The sequence below is a fragment of the Taudactylus pleione genome, unplaced genomic scaffold (assembly GCF_031769625.1).
Source record: "Taudactylus pleione unplaced genomic scaffold, aTauple2 ptg000375l, whole genome shotgun sequence".
Lineage (NCBI taxonomy): Eukaryota > Metazoa > Chordata > Amphibia > Anura > Myobatrachidae > Taudactylus > Taudactylus pleione.
In genome coordinates this window covers 1,042,178-1,063,453 of record NW_028284776.1, presented here as the reverse complement: position 1 = coordinate 1,063,453, position 21,276 = coordinate 1,042,178, and the positions used below count along the sequence as shown (strand labels likewise).

At 44.9% G+C, this 21,276-nt stretch overlaps 1 pseudogene; it reads right to left on the bottom strand.

Moving 5' to 3' along the window:
- Positions 1-256: 256 nt before the first annotated feature.
- Positions 257-19,751, bottom strand: LOC148508152 (uncharacterized; annotated as a pseudogene).
- Positions 19,752-21,276: the final 1,525 nt, after the last annotated feature.

The window sequence follows — 21,276 nt, the reverse complement described above, 5'->3', positions numbered from 1 at the left end:
TGGTAGATCTTTCACCCAATGCGGGATAGTACTTAGTGTAAGTTCAATTAACGGATCAAAAGCTCACCATTTCTCATACGCACGTAGTAGGTGCAATCTGTACAAGCTTGATGTATATATCCACTTGGTAATTGTAATATACCAGGCTTGTGTAGTGAAGGTATAGTGGCAGCTGGAGTAAGAAATAAGTCCGTGCTGTGCTGCAGTCCCGGATCGCTCCCCCGTTGAGCAGCAAACGATGGGCCACACGCAGCCCTCAGCGCCGCTGGAGCCGTGAGCAGCCAGCTGATACAGGCTGCAAATTGGCGGCTGCACTGGGACTGGCACCCGTCCTGCGCCACAGACCCAGGTATTCTCCCGTTGCTGGCACACAGTGCGTGGAGCGACAATCCTCCAATGATATCCAGCTAGTCTTTAACACTCCGGTGTAGTGGGAGCTCCCGTCTCTCCATGCTTCAGAGATGATGGTGGCAGAATACAGGCCGCTGAGCTGCTGAACACTGATCACAGTGTTTAACCCCTTCGACGCGTTTCGCTCCTCTCTAGGAGCTTTTTCAAGATGGGCCCATCTTGAAAAAGCTCCTAGAGAGGAGCAAAACGCGTCAAAGGGGTTAAACACTGTGATCAGTGTTCAGCAGCTCAGCGGCCTGTATTCTGCCACCATCATCCCTGAAGCACGGAGAGACGGGAGCTCCCACTACACCGGAGTGTTAAAGACTAGCTGGATATCATTGGAGGATTGTCGCTCCACGCACTGTGTGCCAGCAACGGGAGAATACCTGGGTCTGTGGCGCAGGACGGGTGCCAGTCCCAGTGCAGCCACCAATTTGCAGCCTGTATTAGCTGGCTGCTCACGGCTCCGGCGGCGCTGAGGGCTGCATGTGGCCCATCGTTTGCTGCTCAACGGGGGAGCGATCCGGGACTGCAGCACAGCACGGACTTATTTCTTACTCCAGCTGCCACTATACCTTCACTACACAAGCCTGGTATATTACAATTACCAAGTGGATATATACATCAAGCTTGTACAGATTGCACCTACTACGTGCGTATGAGAAATGGTGAGCTTTTGATCCGTTAATTGAACTTACACTAAGTACTATCCCGCATTGGGTGAAAGATCTACCAGTGGAAATTATTTTACATTGGCACAGTACCGCAATCTACTCCAATTTTTTCTGGGTTGTAATCCATAAGTGTAGCTCTAACTATGTCAGATATATAAGGTAGTCTGTATTATTAGCACATTGTTGTTGTATGTAATGTACTTTCCCACTATTAGTATATATTCCTGAGACAGAATTAACCAAAAGTCAGTGGGTCTGATTCAGAGGTGAGTGCTATGTCCATACCGCACACAAATGGATGATATCTTCTGCCTGCGTATGCATCAGAGATGCACTGCACATGTGTCCCGGGAGATGGAGAACGAATTTAGACATGCAGAGAGGCCATTTCAGTGGTGTTCCTAGGATGTAACAGGGGCATTACTGTGTGGGGCATAGTATGGCGTAAGGGGCATTACTGTGTGATGTACCGTGAATGAGGGGCACTACTGTGTGGTGTAATGTGACGAAGGGGCACTACTGTGTGGCATAATTTGAATGGGGATGCTATTGTGTGATCATGCCCATTCCCATCGAGTCCACACCTGGGTTCTTTTCAGCACTCGTCTTCAGCGGGTAGCAACCGTGCTTCTATTATGGAGGGGGGCACCAAAATGTGTAGTAACAGCTCTGCTTTGGTGTGCACAAATGTGTCCTTTGTCTTCAGCACCCCTACCCTAAAAAAATACTACAGTGATCACTATCTAATACTCTACAACTGCTAAGCTAGTGCTTGGTCAATTGGGAAAATGCCTTCCCTTTTCTTTGGGTGTGATCTACACCAATGAAGTACCAGCTTTACCTAACAGAGCCAACCAAATACCAAATGTCTGACTATGGCACATGTTTAACTCCCCTGCAGGATGCACTCTTTTGTGTGTATTTTAATGCAGAGAATGTTGTACACTTTTATGTTGTTCTAATATTACTTATATGTGTAAGAGCATAGACTAAGCAGTGGGAGGAGTCTGGAATAGTAAAGGGAGGAGTCTGTGCCAGGATCCAGATGCTGTCACTGAGGTGGGCCTGTGTGTTTTAAAATGCCAGGGCCTTTTTTAGTCCCAGTCCGGCTTTGCTTTGCATATTGTGCAGTGTGAATGCACGATATGTGCACTCCCGCGGTCACATGCAACATCGTCAGGTTTGATGTGCTGTTCATCAAACCTGATGAAATTGAATGTAGCCCCATTCATGTTAATGAAGGATGGAATTAGTGATCGTTCCATCATTCATTACATCATTGAGATGTGTACTCGCGGTACGATATGACGGACCGATGGGCTGACATATCGTCCTGGTACACATCGTCCAGTGTGTACCCACCTTTAGTGTACCCCATGTTCTGAACTTGAACCCATGAATGATGTCAGTGTGTGTGTGTGTATATATATATATATATATATATTAGTCCCATGTCATCTGCACTCACGTCCAATGGTAGCCAGCTGAGGGGGTACACCACACAGGAATTTCCAAATTCATTGGTCCAAAACAAATACAGTCAATAGAGAGGTCAATCACCAGTTCAAGTTGTGCAAAAGTTTCTTTATGATAAACTCACGTCACATGCAGGGTCACATGCATTTCGTTCCCATAGGACTTTTATCAAGACAACCAGTAATTACATGGTACAGGGTCACCAGAAACTAAAATGACCCTGTACCATGTTGTAATCGCTGGTTGTCTTGAGAAAAACTTTGCACAACTTGTAGTGGTAGGTGCCCCCTCTATTGAAAAAATAAATATATATATATATATATATATATATATATTATAAGGGCATAGTTGTGCCCTTATATTAAGGCTGCGTGGAAAAAAACTGCAATTCTCCGGTAGAGAATTCCAGAGGGGGGTCAGGGTGTTTAAGGGGCTACACCTCAAAAGCTACTGGAGGTACCGAGCTGAAATTTGGTACGGTCAGGTAGAACTGTCGCTTGGTGCTGCATGCTAAATTTGAGGGGGAAAAAAATGAGGATTTGGGAGTAATATAAAGTTCCAACTGTCGCATTTTTCTGTCATTCTCAATTAGGACCACTTTTCTGCGGGTGGAAGGAAGCCGGCGTTTGCTGCACCCGGGATGCGGGGGAGAGGGGGTAGGGGTTAGTGGGAGTTAGCTATGGCCGGGAACCAGGGACAGTAGCGGGCGTTAGCATCGGTGGTGCGGCAGCAGTGTGGGCGACATTGGTGCAGGCATTAGGATCTGGGGAAGGTAGCAGCACACAGATGCAGGCTCGGATCTGGTATATCCGTAATACCTGCATCTGTGTTTAAAAAAACAAACACAGAAGCAGGGACAGGTCAGTGAGACCCGTCTGTGCTTCTATGTTTAATTAAATAAAAAAACCCATGTAAAAAAAAAAATGGTGTAGCCCCCTCCCCAAAAATAACAACCAGCACCGGGCTTTGGAAAGCGCCATTTTTGAAATTTAAAGATGGCCGCCGCGAGCCAATCACGGCTCGTGACATCATTGCCCTGCCCCCTCGGCTGGCTTAAGTACAGCCAGCATGAGGCTCCGTCCACTCAGTCGTCGGCCGGGAGACAGCAGAGGATAGCTGCCAAAGACAGAAGACGCCGCGGAAGCCCTGAATGGGCGGTGGTCGGGAAAAAGAGCTTAATGGCCGCCACCTTCCAGGTGAAGATACCGTAGAAGTCCTGGGGGAGCGGCAGCCATGAAAAAGAGCTTAAAAGCTGCCGCACCCCAGGTGAAGGTGCAGCTAGATAAAATACTTTTTAAAAAACTGTGTCTGTTTGTTTTATTTTAATATTTTTTTTGCAGGGGTACTATGGGTACCAGCAGGCCCTTAGTGCCCTGTCTGCTGGTACTTGTGGTTCTCCAAGTGCCAGTATGCAGGGATGCCTGCTGGGACCTGTAGTACTACTGCAAAAGACAAAATTTATATTTTTATATGAACCACACAACACAATCAACCTGGAACCCACCGCCCAGGGGTGCTGGGGATAGCCCCGGGCTATCAGCCTGGGGTGCCCTGGAGGGGGGACCCTTTATTGGTGGGGCACCAGCTCCCCAGGGATCCCTGGCCTGGGCTGACTAGCAGTCAGGGGTGATGCTGTGGCTGTGGCGGCCCGATGAAAGGGCTCCCCTGGCTGTGGCCGTCCGGTGCTGGTTCTGGTAAATACAGGGGGACCCTACACATTTTTTCCCCCTGTATTTCCAGAACCAGGGCCGGCTCAGAGCCCAGTGCTGGTTGCGCTGAATACGGGAGACCCCTACGTCATTTGTCCCCCATATTTTGGCAACCAGGGCTGGTTCTGACTAGCCCAGTGCTGGTTGTGCTTAAGTACAGGGGACCCCTACGTAATTTTTCCCCTGTGTTTCCCCACTAGAGAAGTGAGCCAACCCCCGTGTTTTGGTTTTGGTTTTGGATCTGGATCTCCCCTGGTTTTGGATCTGGATTGGTTTTGCCAAAACCTCACCTCCGTGTTTTATTTTCGTGTTTTGGATCTGGATTTTTTCTTAAAAAATTTAAAAAACAGCTAAAATCACATAAAATCTGCCTTTTTTTGTTCCTATAGTGTTAATAACCTCAATAACATTTATTTCCACTTGTTTCCAATCAATTTTGACCACCTCACAGCTCACAATATTGATTTATTCATCTAGTTTAGGCCCAAAATTTGCACCAAGATAGCTGGCTGACTAAGCTAAGCTGCAGCAGTGGGTGGCACAAACACATGGCAGTTCAACTTCAAACATGGCACATCAGGAAACACTGTTATTATTCAAAAGAGGCCTGAGGGAGTTGGAGTATGTATGTAGTTGAAGGTAGGGCAGGGACAGGAAGGGTTGATTGGCAGTAAATTTAATTTAATTTTTTGATTCCAAAGAAAATTTATGAGAGAGAAGGGGAGGGGAGGAGGCATTTACAAAAAAAATGTGATACAGTACATTTACATCAGTCCTTGCCACAGAAGAATCAATGAGCATGGCTGCTGCTGCTGGGAGTTGATTTTCTCATCCCAGAAGTGGACCAGGAAGAGTGATTTCCCCCAAAAAACTAAACAATTGACTTAAATAATGCTTTGCAAACATTCTATCAAGGTATTTCCCAACCTGTACAGGGACGTAAAAAAAACATAGTTAATGGCCTCAAAGTGCCACTAACCAGCACAGATATGTGGACAAGCGTAAGATCTATGATTTAAGGGCAGGGGTAGCCAAACCTGGTCCTCGACAGCTACCAACAGTGCATGTTTTCCATGTCTCCTCACAGAATCAAAACTATAATAATTAAGTCCACCTGTGGATCTTTATAAAAGTTTTGGTGAGTAATGAATACACCTGTGCACCAGCTCGGTCGACTGGAAAACATGAGCTCTCGAGGACCGAGGTTGGCTACCCCTGATTTAAGGCCTTACGTTGTGTCTTTCTTGAGAATCCTGTGCCTGCTTCTGCGGCTAGGAGTGGATTTTCATCCCAGAAGAGGACCATGAAGAGGGCTTCCAAAAAACAATTGACTTAAATAATCCTTTGCAAACCTTCTGTAAAGGCATTTTCCAACCTGTACAGGGACATTAAAAAAAAAAATAGATTTAGTTAGTGCCCTTCAAACTGCCGTTGTTCCCACTGTCCACTTAACCATATGAGATATGTGAACAAGTGGAACAGAGCACTAAATGCAACTTCTCAGATTTAAGGTTTAAGTCTTACGTTGTGTCTTTCTTGGGAATTTTTTCTTGAGCGCCATGCCTGCTTGCTGGGAGTGGATTTTTTCATCCCAGAAGGGGACCAGGTAGCGTGCTTTCCAAAAAGAAATAAACAATTGACTTAAAGAATTCTTTGCAAACCTTCTGTTCTGTAAAGGAATTTCTCAACCTGTACAGGGACATTAAAAAAAACAGAGTTAGTTAGTGGCCTTCAAATTGCCATTGTTCCCGCTGTCCACTTCTTAGATATGTGAATATGATGTTATAATGTAGAAGGCCAAAAATTGGATGGACAACACATGTCTAATTGATCAACCATGGCGACTGGATTAGTGTCATAAGGAAGAGGAGGCTGCAAACTGGGTGTCATGTTAGGAGTTGGCCATATGGGGTATGTTGCTGTTAAGGGATCAGGCTGGTTATCATTATAATTGATCAGTGGACACATTATTATTATTATAGTTGTTGTTATTTTGGGTTGCCATCTCCTGAAGGGTGTTTACCCACAGACAGAGACTACCTACTTATCAGCTCAGGCATAGACACTTCCTGAGGAACAGAGCTCTGTTCTCTGGAGGGAAGCCAAATAGGAGGGAGCCCCTGTTCCAACATCTGAAGCTCTTATCTCTCCACATTGTCTATTGAAAAAAAATGTAATCGAGGACATCTAGCTCCTCTTTCTGTACCCTGCTCACCATTTTTGGACAGGAGGTCCAGGATGGATGGTTTGGAAGAAGAAGGCCTAGCAACAGATGGGGATGGTCATTATCAAGACCTGGACTCGCAGTGGGTGTAGTCTGGGAGGTATTGGTTGGCATGCAGGCAGCGGAATAACAAAGGCCTCCATGTTGTCTGTGCATACTATTCCGTATTTCAGTTTGCGATTCAGGTAAGAATAAAGGGCCTGATTCAGACCCACTCACGAGCGGCTGTCCGCTCGCAAGTGGGTCAATGTTATGGACTGAGCATGCGCACGACGGAGGGAGCTCCGTTGTGCGCATGCGCCAGACGCGACGAGCGAAGGAAAGTCCTTCGCTCGTTGTGTCCGATCAAAGGGGGCGTGCTGTCAATGTTGATTGACAGCACGCCCCCTTTAATGGGCGTGCCGGGGGCGTGCCTCCCTGACGGGGGCGTTCCCACGGGAACGCCTCCCGTCAGAAGCCGGCCCACTGACATCACTAGTGATGTCAGTGGGAGTGATTTTGGCTCTGATAGAGCCAAAATCACTCGGGAGCTTGTGGTTGAAAACCTCAACCGCAGGCTCCGGCTCGCAATTTCGATGGTCGCGATGGTCTCGACCATCGCAGCCATCACAAAGCACGCTCGTATAGCCTGTGGGTGGTGACCCACAGCTATACGAGCGTCCAGGAGGACGCTCCATGAAAATGGAGCCCGGCCCTCATTCAGAGCGTGCGCTCTGCTCAGAGCGTACGGCTCTGAATGAGGGCCAAAGTCGGCTACAGAACACAGTGACAGAATCATTGGATGTCTTAGTGCATTCAGGCCAAATACGATCCATGAATTCCCAGACAGATTCCGGACAGATGAATCCTTTGCTTGTAATAATCTTTGGTAATTCCTGGCAAAGGTGGGTGTTATAGCCAGACACTTTGAAGGTTGTAACTTTGAACTGCTTTGTAGAAAACATGTGAATGAAACCTTTCCACACTGCAGAACATGATGGAGAAATCCCTTGAAGTTCAGCACCTATTGTAGAGCATCTTTTTTCATGGTCTCTGAGGCCTCTCCTGACTGTGAAGAAAGATTCTCCACACTATAGTCTTCCATTGTGACTTTTTAATTGTGATTTCAATGATGAGATCCATCTCATCTGAGGGTTGGGTTTTCCCAATGCAAATGAGACAATTCACATCCAGAAGGTGACTCTTATGGCCATGGTGTCAGTCTCTCTTTTGGCAGAATCACAATCTTGGTCTTAACACACAAAGGTCCATTAAACCTTTTTGTGTTAATTTAGTCATCTGCCGCTTGTGGTGGAGCTCTTTTTCTGCTTTTTAAATGATCTCCAGACACAACGTAAAACTTAAACCTTAAAATGAAATGTTGCATTTAATGCTCAGTTCTGCTTGTTCTAATAACACACTATAACACACTAGACTTATAATCTTTGCTTTTGTTTACATTTTTGAATAGAACAGTTTTAAAATTTAGGATGTTTACTCTATATAGGTTTGTAAAAAAATATAGGATTTAGTTTTTTAGAGCATATAACTTTATAAGCTGTTAGGATAATATTTCTGCTATGTTTAAGATTAAAAAAAAAACTTTTTGCAACTCAATAACTTAAAAAAAAAAGTTTTCATTGCAATATTCATGCAGCCCCTTGACAGACAGCAGCACAGCACCCCTGCGCAGCTACGCTGATGGCAGATGTGGCTAACATGCACACAATAAAAATTGTTTATTTATTATTTTGGGCAGCAGCCCCTCGATAGACAGGAGCACAGCACCCATGCGCAGCTACGCCGATGATAGTGACAATCAGGTGTGGCTGACATGCACACAAAAAAAATTTGATAAAAAAAGACAATATATATATATTTTTATGTTCAGCTCCAGAACTTGGGCCCAGAGCACAGATTGATCACGACTGGAGTCGGGCAGCACTAGGTTGCAACTTGCTTTGCTGGCTGGATCTTGTACGGTTAAGCCTAACACACACACACAGACAGTAAAAGATCAAAAAAAGACAATTGATTTTAATTTTTTTTTATGCTCTAGAACTTGGGCCCAGAGCAGCGATTGATCATGACTGGAGTTGGGCAGCACTAGGTTGCAAGTTGTGTTGCTGGCTGGATACACGCACGCACACACACAGACAGTAAAAGATCAAAAAAAGACAATTGATTTTAATTTTTTTTTATGCTCCAGAACTTGGGCCCAGAGCAGCGATTGATCATGACTGGAGTCGGGCAGCATTAGGTTGCAAGTTGCATTGCTGGCTGGATACACACACACACACACACAGACAGTAAAAGATAAAAAAAGACAATTTATTTTTATTTTTTTTATGCTCCAGAACTTGGGCCCAAAGCAGCAATTTATCACGACTGGAGTAGGGCAGCACTAGGTTGCAAGTTGCGTTGCTGGCTGGATACACGCACATACACAGACAGTTAAAGTTAAAGATAAAATAAAAGACTATTTATTTTTATTTTTTTATGCTCCAGAACTTGGGCCCAGAGCACCGATTGATCACGACTGGAGTCGGGCAGCACTAGGTTGCAACTTGTGTTGCTGGCTGGATCTTGTGCAGTTAAGCCTAACACGTACACACACACAAAAAAATATTACAATAAAAGACACTTTTTTTTTTTTTTACACTATATTTTTTTTTGGGGGGGGGGGGGAAGTCCAGAACTTGGGCCCAGATGGACGCAGCACCAGCCCAGATGTATTCTGCACCCGCCCAGATGGACACAGCAGACAGCAGAGCACCAGCCCAGAATGGATCAGCATTGCAACACCCCAGGACACAGCAGACAGCAGAGCACCAGCCCAGAATGGATCAGCACTCGGCAGCACCAGCCCAGTATGGATCAGCCGTGCACCAGCCCAGGACACAGGACACAGCAGACAGCACAGCACCACTCTCCCAGCCCTACACTACCCACCCTCCCTGTTCAGTATCCACAGCCGGAGTGAAATGGCGTCTGCCGCGTGGTCCCTATATACTACATTGATCATAGAGACGTAAGCTCGCGAACTGCGAGATTTCCGACTCTATGGTTTTGCCTCAGTTTCGAAATCCAGGTCAGGCGGGGAACTCTGAGCCTGCTTGGAACCGACTCGGATCTGCAAAATTCGGGTGGGCTCAGTTCTCTGAGAACCGAACCTGTTAAAAACCCGATGCTGGTTTTGCTTGGGGGGGGGGCACCTTTTTTTATTTTACACATTTAAATAGGTGCGTAGATGGATCTCACTGCTGCGTTCGTGTATCTGTGACTTATTGATTTTATTTTCTCAGGTGCATGCGCACTACCAGTGAGCCCTCTGTCTCCCGCTGATGCCCCCTTTGCACTGCCCTGCTGCCTCTGCTCTGCACCACTGCTGCTGCTGCTACCCCGCATGCCCCTGCAGCCATCTCACACTCTGCACCTCCCAAACCACCTCCTGTGTGCTGGCTACTCTTCCACCTGCATTAGTGTACCATTTTGTTGCCCTTCTCCCCTGTAGGTGGCCCGGTTTGCTCATCCAAACCCTGATAGTTAATACATTTTTAAAAGCTATGACTTGCATAGACTGAATGTGTGTATTCCAATGAGTACACTATTCTGTGAATTAGCAGCTCCACCATTTTGTGAGTGACAGCAATCTCAAACTGTGAGAGTGCTGAATCTGCAGCTAACCACATGGTGTCATGGCATACCATATCTGTATTATGCAAGGAACACATCCATTAAGGCGTCAACCTTGATCATAATTTCATTGCTCTTTGGAGTTTGAGTGGCAGAAATTCAATAGGTTTTGTGAATTTTCAGAGCATGTCTAAGCAGCCTTAATGGGACATGTGAAACCGTAAGGTATCTTGTCTATGAAATATATATATATATATTCTCATATTCTCTGTATATATATATATATATATATATATATATATCTATACACACACACACACACATATATATAATACATACATATATAAAACATGCAACAATACACTTACCAAATACTCGTTGCTGCTGCGGCTGCCTCAGGGGTCGGGAAGGTGTCAGATCACGAGGCAAACTTGCTCTCGCCTCCTTTATCTCTCCCACAGTCAGAAGAGACCGCGCAGCTTCGCAACTAATGAAGCCCCTGCAGGGCACTGTCACCTGATATGGCGCATCAGGTGACAGGGTAGCTGAGGAGGAGGGGGTCATCGGGGAAGTTAGTCACCGGAGTGGGCCACTGCGGGTGGGAGGGTGTTACACTGACCGGCTGCATTTCTCTGCACAGCGCCAGATGAAGGCCGGTGCCATCAACAGGTAAATAGCATTAAGGTGCCGCTGCCCAACTAGATGCCCCTCTGAGCCATGGGGCCCCTCTCAATCTTGGGGCCCGGGACAGGTGTAGCCCTTGTACCCCCTGTCACCGGGCCTGGTGGGCCCCTATGATTGCATTTCCTGGGGGACTCTTCATGCCCAGTCCGACACTATATACAGAGACAGGCCCCTAGCAATTACATTTCAGCTGAGTAGCTGCACAAACAAAAGAAAGCATCCCAGCTGCTTAGTTACAGCCAGGACCAACAGGCAGTGTGGCTGCAGAGAGTTCTGGTTTCCTAGCAACTGTTGGGACCATCGGCCATAGTGGCTGGCTTGATGCGGTGTTGCAGCCTGTATACAGGCTGCAACCGCTTGACGCAGTTTTCCAATCACTTAGCAACAACCGGGACCTGCAGCTGGAGAGAGCTACTGCTGCTGTGGCTTATAACAGTACTTCTGTAGGATAGCAGATTATCAGTACCACTTGCTTATTATATACAACATCTATCCTATGCCACTTTTAAGATGTACTTTGCAGTGATCTGTTGGGTTTTTGTTAACCCTGCTGTTCTGTTCGTGTGTACTATACAGATGTACTGTTCGGGTCAATATGTCCCGTATCATAAAATTACGCTTTTCATTATTATTAAATCAAAGGTCTATCCTATAAACTTTATTTGGGTTAAATAAAGATATTATTCTTTAAAACAAAATTAAAAACAACATACAGAAAATTTTGGAAAAATTATTTAATATACGTATTTTGTCATTTATACAATTTGGGCAGTATGGGATTTACATATATATTTGTTGCATTTGGTACATGTAATGTTTGTTATATTTTAATTTTTGATAAGCAAAATTTTCACCTGGCACATTTGACAGCTCCAACTCTCCCTGCAGAAGTTTCTGGTTGAGGATCATGGGTTGTTTAATGGGAATGGGATTGAAATACCGGCAGCTGTTTAGTCCACTGCACCAGCCCGACAGATGGATATATTTACTGGGGCTGGTATTTTAAACCTCCCCCCTCCCCCCCCCGTAACCCTAAACCGCCCTTAGTGGTGCCTAACTCTAAAACTCCCGGGGTGGTGCCTCCCCTTCGGGGTGCCAAATCCTAACCCCCCCTTCCCGCACTCTAAAACTAACCCTCCCGGGGGGGGGTGCCTAACCCTAACCACCCCACAGTGGCGCCTAACCCTAACCCCCCCTTCCCCTAGCCTAACCCTAACCCTCCCCGAGGGATACCTAACCCTTAGTCTCCCCAGGGGTGTCTAAACCTAACCCTCTCCCCCCCGGCGGCTAACATTTAAGACGCGCCGGACTTACCTCGATCGGTCCGGGGTCTGTCTGTCTTCCAGCATCAGGATTAAGATAGGCGTCAGTATTTCGACGCCTATCTTAAGTCCCGTGTAGGGCTTTAGGCGTCGGTACTTAGACCGGCAGCATTCAGTCCGCCGGTCTAATAGCTGCCTCCCGTTCACTATTTTACATGACTCTTCTGTCCATGGCATATATTGTCTTGAGGAAATATGGGGCTTGATGAGTGCTTTTCTAAACTCTTCCAAAACAATTCTCCTCTTGGTAAGTTTCTTACATGTTCACACGTCGATTTAGGTTATCCACTGCACCTTTTGTCATGTTATAGTCCAAAATTATGTTTGGCTTCTTGTCTGGCCAGTCACTAACTCATTTTATAAGGTGCTCAAAAGAAGGGCATTCTTATATTTTTTGGAACATAGGCCCTCATTCAGAGCCGTACGCTCTGAGCAGAGCGCACGCTCTGAATGAGGGCCGGCCTCCATGAAAATGGAGCGTCCTCCTGGACGCTCGTATAGCTGTGGGTCACCACCCACAGGCTATACGAGCGTGCATTTTGATGGCCGCGATGGTCGAGACCATCGCGACCATCGAAATTGCAAGCCGGAGCCTGCGGTTGAGGTTTTCAACCGCAAGCTCCGGAGTGATTTTGGCTCTATCAGAGCCCAAATCACTCCCACTGACATCACTAGTGATGTCAGTGGGCCGGCTTTTGACGGGAGGCGTTCCCGTGGGTACGGCCCCGTCAGGGAGGCACGCCCCCGGCACGCCTACCAAAGGGGGCGTGCTGTCAATCAACATTGACAGCACGCCCCCTTTGATCGGACACAACGAGCGAAGGACTTTCCTTCGCTCGTCGCGTCTGGCGCATGCGCACGACGGAGCTCCCTCCGTCGTGCGCATGCTCAGTCCAGAACATCGACCCACTTGCGAGCGGACAGCCGCTCGCGAGTGGGTCTGAATCAGGCCCATAATTCACTACCATTGTGTTTTCAGTGAAATAAAAAGATGAACTATGCACATGCTTATTTGTGATTTGCTGAGGTAGTTCTTATAGTAGCAAATAGGGTTATGTTTCGTTTGAGCAGAAGTTGTGACAGATTGTATGAGGTGATAAAGTTGTCGCATATAACATTTTGCCCCCTTAGTTCACTTGTGAGGTCTGCCACAACTCTCATCTCCTGTTTTTTTTCTGGTCTTGCTCCTGGTTCTTCCAGTATAAACTTGTGACTTTAGAACATATGATATGTATTAGTATCACACAAAGTCCAGATATCAAACCATATTGCACTGGCTTGGAATGAATGTATTGTTTGAAAGGGCAGAGCCCTTGAAATCCAACTAATTGTTCTTCTATGTTCACATTTTCAAATACAGTGGTGCTTGAAAGTTTTTGAACCCTTCAGAATGTTCTATATTTCTGCTGAAATTTGTCCTAAAACTACCTCAGATTTTGACACAAGTCCTAAAAATAGATAATCAAACAAATGAGGCAAAAAAATTTGATGTGCTCATTTTTTTATTAAATAATCCAATATCTGCGAGTGGCAAAAGTATGTGAACCTTTGCTTTCAGTTTCTGGTATGACCCCCTTGTACAGCAATAACTGCTTCTAAATGTTTCCGGTAATTGTTGATTAGTCCTGAACATCGGCTTGGAGGAATTTTACCCCATTCCTCAATACAAAACAGCTTCAACTCTGTTATGTTGGTGGGTTTCCTCCCATGAACTAGCATTCCCGCTAGGCTGTTTTAGCGGGGCGCGGCGCCCTGCCCTCCTTCTGGAGGGCAAAAAGCGCCCTGCCCTAACAGCCTGTGGGAGCCGTTCTCACCCGCGGGACGCAGCGTCCCGCGGGTGGAGAAACATGCGGTGACCCGGTTACCCCCCGGGAGAATAGACGCCGGGCGCATGCGCCCGGCATCTATTCTCCCTGTCTGCAGGGCTTGGGGGCTGCCCTGCGTGTCCGTAAGTGCCGGGCACGCCCCCAAGAGTGACGAAAAGGGGACGTGTCTTATAGACACGCCCCCTTTTCCGATGACCACGCCCCCTTCGCGCGCGGGCATGCCCTCTAGCTCCGGCGCCCTGCCTGCCGCCGGAGCTAGAGGGAACACTAATGAACTGCTCGCTTCAGGTCCTTCCACAACATTTCGATTGGATTAAGGTCAGGACGTTGACTTGGCCATTCCAAAACTTAAAATTTTTTCTTCTTTAACCATTTTTTGGTGGAATGACTTGTGTGCTTTGGGTCACTGTCTTCCTGCATGACCCACTTTCTCTTGAGATGCAGCTCATGGACAGATGTCCTGACATTTTCCTTTAGAATATTCTGGTATAACTCAGAATTCATTGTCCCATCAATGATGGAAAGTCATTGTGGGCCAGATGCCGCAAAACAGGCCCAAACCATGATACCACCACCACCGTGTTCCACAGATGGTATGAGGTTTTTATGCTGGAATGCAGTTTTCTACTTACGCCAAACATAATGCTTCTCATTTAAATCAAACAGCTCTATTTTGGACTCATCTGTCCATAAAACATTGTGCCAATAGTCTTCTGGCTTGTCCAGGTGATCTTTAGCAAACTGCAGATGGGCAGAAATGTTTTTTTATGGAGAGCAGTGGCTTTCTCCTTGCAATCCTGCCATGAACACCATTGTTGTTCAGTGTCCTCCTGATGGTGGACTCATGAACATTAACATTAGCTAAAGTGAGAAAGGCCTTCAGTTGCTTGGAGGTTACCTTGGGTTCTTTTGTGACCTTGCAAACTATTAAATGCCTTGCTCTTGGCGTGATCTATGTTGGTCAACCACTCCTGGGGAGGGTAATAATGCTCTGGAATTTCCTCCATTTGTACACAATCTGTCTGACTTTTGTTTGGTGGAGTTCAAACTCCTTAGAAATTGTTTTGTAACCTTTTCCAGCCTGATGAGCATCAACGACTCTTCTTCTGAGATCCTCAGAAAACTCCTTTGTTCGTGGCATGATACACTTCTACATACATGTGTTGTGAACATCAGACTTTGGCCCTGATTTAGAGGCGCTCGCTGTTTGCGAGCGCTCGATCTGAATCAGGGCGGGCAGTTTTTTGGGTTTTTTTACCGGCCTCCAGGCCACTCGCTAAGCTGTGGGTGACCACTCACAGCTTTAGCGGGCGGCCTGGCGATGGTCACGACTATCGTGACCATCGGGCTTGCGACGAGACCCTTGTGGTTCTCGTCCACCGCAAGCCCCAGTGAACTTCCTGCTCTAAAAGAGCAGGAAGTTCACTACTGACATCACTGGTGACATCAGTAGGGCTGCCCACAAACGGCAGGCGTTCCTTCAGGAATGCCTCCGTTTGTCCAGCCACCCCCCCTGCACGCCTACAAAACGGGGCGAGCTGTCAATCACAATCGACAGCCACCCCGTCTTGTAGTGAGTCCCGCAGCGAGTGAAAACTCACTCACTACGGGGCTCGCACACATGCAGTGCACACTCCGCGCATGCGCACTTACCGGTCTTCGACCCGCTTGCGAGTGCTATTCGCTCGTGAGCGGGTCTGAATCAGGGCCTTTGATCCTTGTTCTTTTAAAAAGACAGGTTGTCCACTCACACCTGATTGTCATCCCATACATTGAAAATACCTGTCTCTAATTTCACCTTCAAAATATCTGCTAAGCCTAAAGGTTCACATACTTGTGACACTCACAGATATGTGATATTGGATCATTTACCTAAAAAAAAAAAAAAAGAGCATATCTAATTTTTTGTCTCATTTGTTTGATTTGGTTCTCTTTATATACTTTTAGGACTTGTGTGAAAAGATAGATTTAGGCAAAATTTTTGCAGAAATATAGAAATTCAGAAGGGTTCACAAACTTTCAAGCACCACTGTAGGTAATATAATTTTGAAAGAACTTCCACCATTTTTTTCCAGGTTTCTCTTACAGCAGCAAGTTTGTCTGTGCGCCTTTTTTCATGTTGGCTAGATTTGTCATCAAAACGAATTACTCGCAAAATTTGTCAAGTGACACGATCACTCGGAAAATATTGTGACCAGTTTCACTATTCCACAAGCTTTTTGTTGATTCACCATAAGATTTATATACTCCAGCCAATAATAAAAGTCAGACGTAAGCTCAAAACTTTAACACTGTCCAAATTTTGCCACTTTTTTCTATAAACACATTGTCCTTTAATATTTCTGTATTTTATTATATAGTTTTCTATTAAACTAAATATAACATTGAATGCACTTTCCATATCAGTTAATTGTGTTATTGCATATCTTGTTACATCGGGAGTATTCTTGATAGCATTGGCTTTAAATAGCCTACCAGCAGGATGTCGACGAGAATCGAGTTCCCATTTTATTTGACCATCCTTGGAAAGAATATATGGAGTTGTAGCAACAGGTTGATTTAAAATATCATCCTCATTGTCAGAATAATCACCTTCACTTTCATAACTTGTATGACTTCCTTCCTCAGATACATCTTTGCTATCAGATGCTTCCACAAGCACTTAAAGCTTAGGCTTGGTCAAAGGTTTTGAAATAGCCATACTGCAGTAAATATTGATTGTGCACAGATCAATCTCAAACTGAATAGATCACACCAAACCATGTATTTATAGATAAAAAGGAGAAACAAAAACAGTATATCGCCCGACATTGGTCCATGTAGATTTGGGACCCCTGCGCATGAGCCAGAAAAGGGGGTGGAGCCTCATCTGAAAGGGGGCATGGCCTCCCTGCACCCCAATTTGCATCACTGTGGGGGTATGCCCACAACTCTCGGAGATGCTGGGCTGTCCCCAGGCTTTCCCTGCACTGTAGGCATCTATTCATCAGCTGCTCTGCTATGCTGAGCAGCATTGATAGTGTTCCTCCAACTTCTCCCCCCTACAGGACACTGCAGCCTGCAGGTGGGACAGCGGGACAGACCCACAAAAATAGGACTGTCCCGCTGAAAGTGGGACCTTTGGGAGGTGTGGAACAGACTTCCAGAAACTTTCAGTTCAGTATAAATATCCGGCTCAACATGTGGACTTGTTCAAACTTGTATAACTGTGAATACATAAATTACTGACATACAGTGCCTTGCAAAAGTATTCATCCCCTTTGCATTTTTCATGTTTAGTTGCCTCACGACATGGAATTAAAATGGATTGTTTGAAGGTGTGCATCATTTCATTCACAGAACATGCCTACAAATGTGAAGTTGTGTTTTTTTTTATATTGTGAATCAAATAACATTTAGGACAGCATAACAGAAAACTTCAGCATGCATAACTATTCACCCCCCTAAAGTCAGTACTTTGTCGAGCCATCTTTTGCGGCAATTACAGCTGCAAGTCGCTTTGGAAAAGTCTCTATGAGCTTGCCACATTTTGCCCATGAGATTTTTGCCCATTCCTCAAGGCAAAATTGCTCCAGCTCCTTCATGTTGGATGGTTTCCACTTGTGAACAGCAATCTTCAAGTCTGACCACAGATTCTCAATTGGATTGAGATCTGGGCTTTGACTGGGCCATTCCAACACATTTAAATGTTTCCACTTAAACCACTCGAGTGTTGCTTCTGCAGTATGCTTCGGGTCATTGTCCTGCTGGAAGGTGAACCTCCGTCCCAGTCTCAAATCACAGGCAGACTGAAACAGGTTTTGCTCAAGAATATCCTTGTATTTAGCACCATCCATCTTACCCTCGACTCAAATCAGTTTCCAAGACCTGCTGCTGAAAAACATCCCCACAGTGAAACATGGTGGTGGCAGCATCATGCTGTGGGGATGTTTGGTGTTCTTGGGGTGATGGGATGTGTTGGGTTTGCCCCAGAGCACCTCGTCCATACATTTGGGGAGTCGTCCACATGCCTTTTGGCAAACTCAAATCGTGTCTTCTTATTTTTGTCACCAAGTAATGGCTTTTTTCTGGCAACTCTTCCATAAAGCCCAGCTCTATGGAGTGTACGGTTTATTGTGATCACATGCACAGATACACCAGTCTCTGCTGTGGAACTCTGCAGCTCCTTCAGGGTTACCTTTGGTCTCTGTGCTGCCTTTCTGATTAATGCCCTCCTTGCCCATTCTGTGAGTTTTTGTGGGCGGCCCTCTCTTGGCAGGTTTGTTGTGGTACCATGTTCTTTCCATTTGATGATGATGGATTTGATGGTTGTCCGGGGGATCATCAAAGATTTATATATTTTTTTATAACCCAACCCAGAATTGTACTTCTCAACAACTTTGTCCCTGACTTGTTTGGAGAGCTCCTTGGTCTTCATGGTGTGATGCCTCTTGCTTAGTGGTGTTACAGCCTCTGGGGCCTTTCAGAAAAGGTGTGTTTATACTGACAGATTGATAAGGGATATTTATATTCCCTGTAATTCCTGATACTGTTCTTTGCTTTATACTGTAAATCTTAGTCCCTACTATATAAATCCTATTACCACATGAAGTAACATAAAACACCCACAGAGTTCTCTGTATAATATTAGTTTATCAAAGTAGGATTACACATTACATACATACCCTGCTACAATTAATTACTAAACAATATATTCAATTACACACATAAAAACAATACAATATGATTGATACTTATGTTCTTGGAGATCACAGGCCTGCCTTAGGACCTTCTCATTCAGCAGTCTGAGCACATGTGTGTCCTCACAGCCTTTGTTTCTCACATATAAGAGTCTGGCTGTAACTTGACCCAGGAAACGGGGGAGCAATCTCTATTCTTTGATCAAGTGTGTGTGTGAGAACTGGTGTTTACTGGTTCTGCAGTTAGCAGAGCATACAAAGGAGGGGGAGAGATAGAAGGGTGAAATTTCAAGATAAGAGACATCTTTGGGGAATTTTCCTATAACACAGATCATGTGACACTTAGATTTCACACAGGTGGACTTCATTTCACTAATTATGTGACTTCTGAAGGTTATTGGTTGCACCAGATCTTTTGAGGGGCTTCATAGCAAAGGGGGTGATTACATATGCACATGCCAATTTCCAGAATTTTATTTATAACGATTCTTTTTTTTATATATTTTTCTCATTTCACTTCACCAAATTAGACTATTTTGTGCAGATCCATCACATAAAATTCAGATTGAAAAAAAAAATAAAAAATTACAGGTTGTAATGTAACAAAATAGGTAAAAAGATAATGGGGGTGAATACTTTTGCAAGGCACTGTACTTCAAATGTAAAACAATAAACTGCTATTGTATTCAAAATTTGTGGACTTTTTGTTGTTGAAATAATGTTTTTTGAAAGATATATGGTCAGTCACTGGTATAAAATTTATGTTGAACGGTACATTAGTACTAACTATTCATAACTTGCAAAATTGAAAAATAATAATAAAAATCTTTGCCATAAAAAATAAAAGTCATAACATGGAAATCACAGTTACATAAATAACAAACTGACACCGAAATTAATTTTGTTTCAGGTCAAATAGACCGGAACAGAACAGCAGGGTTAATGGCGATTGCTCTGCGTCTATCTTTAGGAGTATCAACAAGCCCAATGCAGAAAGAAATAACGCCCTTAATCAAAACAAGACCCCAGAGAAACAACACTCTTTAAGAATGTTTACATTAGGAAGAGCAATGGAGAGGAATTGAAAAGGGTAAAAACAAAGATAATGGGGCCTGATAATTATAATTTCTTACCTTGACAATAAGACATTTTAGATCGCCAGCACATGCAGGGACAGGGTCAGAAGACTTAATTGGCGGCCATCTTGGTAAGGGCAATCTTCCTTTTTGTTATAAATTACATTATAAGAGTGATGGGGACCATCTTATGTGTACTCCTCTGCCCAATACCGAGATGTGGGGGTGGTCTGATGCACATGTGAGAAGGTTTGATGGGTTTGTGCGACATGGGATGTCTGATGTACATATGGGAGATCTAATGCACATGTGAGGAAAACTGTGCATGTAAGGGGTGTGTGGGGAATATCTGAAGCACCTGTGCCAGTATCAGCATGGGAGAGAAGGAGAGAGGAGGGGAGGAACTGCTGCAGACCCGGCCTATATTGTAAGAGGTACTCAGGAAGGGGCACCGTCTATATATATATGTATATGTATACTTGTGTGACTAATATTGCAGATAAGGTCTGAACCCAAGCTTTTGTTGTACATTTTTAATGTATAAAATTATTGTTTGTTTGTTTTTTAAATTACTGCAATATGATATTGCCTAATTGAACAGCAGAGAACCTTATAAGGGAAGTATCTGATCCATAGTGAAAAATATTAGGAGGTTTGCTCTTCTGTGGGTGTTTAATATGTTGCTCAGTCTCAAATAAGTATATAATTGGATGGTAATATGTGTAACATGTAGATAAATGGTGGTATTGATATAATATATTATAAGAAAAAAGTACAAATAAACAAATAAGAAAGGTTGAATCAAATCAAATAAATATAAAAATGGATAAATAAAAATAAATATAAAAAATAAAATAAAAAGTAACAGCACTTTAACGGTACTTTTTTGAAATACTTTATGGACTCCAGCAGGTATGAAATGGTGGATGGCATGTGCAGATGTGGTACCCCACTATTCTGTTGGGTAGACTTAGGCTGCCCATACTATATAATAAGCATTCATTTATTGTATGAAAGGGGGCTGTTTGCATTTAAGGTGAAATATTGGACTCTGCACTAATGCTAACTATTTGGGGGTAATGGACAATGTATTGCCACCCCACTTAAGTTGCCAGCACCTAAAGACTCTTTATAGGATGCAGTTTGCAGTGCCAGAAATTTCTGGATGCCTGGCATTCTGTGCATGGGTCAGGTGGGCAGGAGCCGGCATGTGCAGCAGAGAGGACAGTTGAATTGCCACAGACTCCCTGACTGTAGTGCTGACTGAGGCATGAGGAAAGTGGTGAGACGCAGCACACTTTTCTGAGACAGAGAGGTGTTCCTGGTGACCAGAGATCGTCAGAGCGGCTCTTGGACAGCAGTGGCAATTAGTAGCAGCGGGTCCTGGGTGAAGCTGGTCCCAGTGACATCTTCTGGCCAAGTAAGCAGCTTCTTCCCTACCAGTGGAGACAGGCAGATAGGCACTCCCTTCTTCAGTACAGCTGCTGGTGAGCAATATACAGTATTGCAGGGGCACTTCTTCCTACATATGTAATCGGCTACCAGAGGGAGGAACATCAGATCATTGGGCAGTTCCTGCCAGCTCAGGGGGTAAAGCA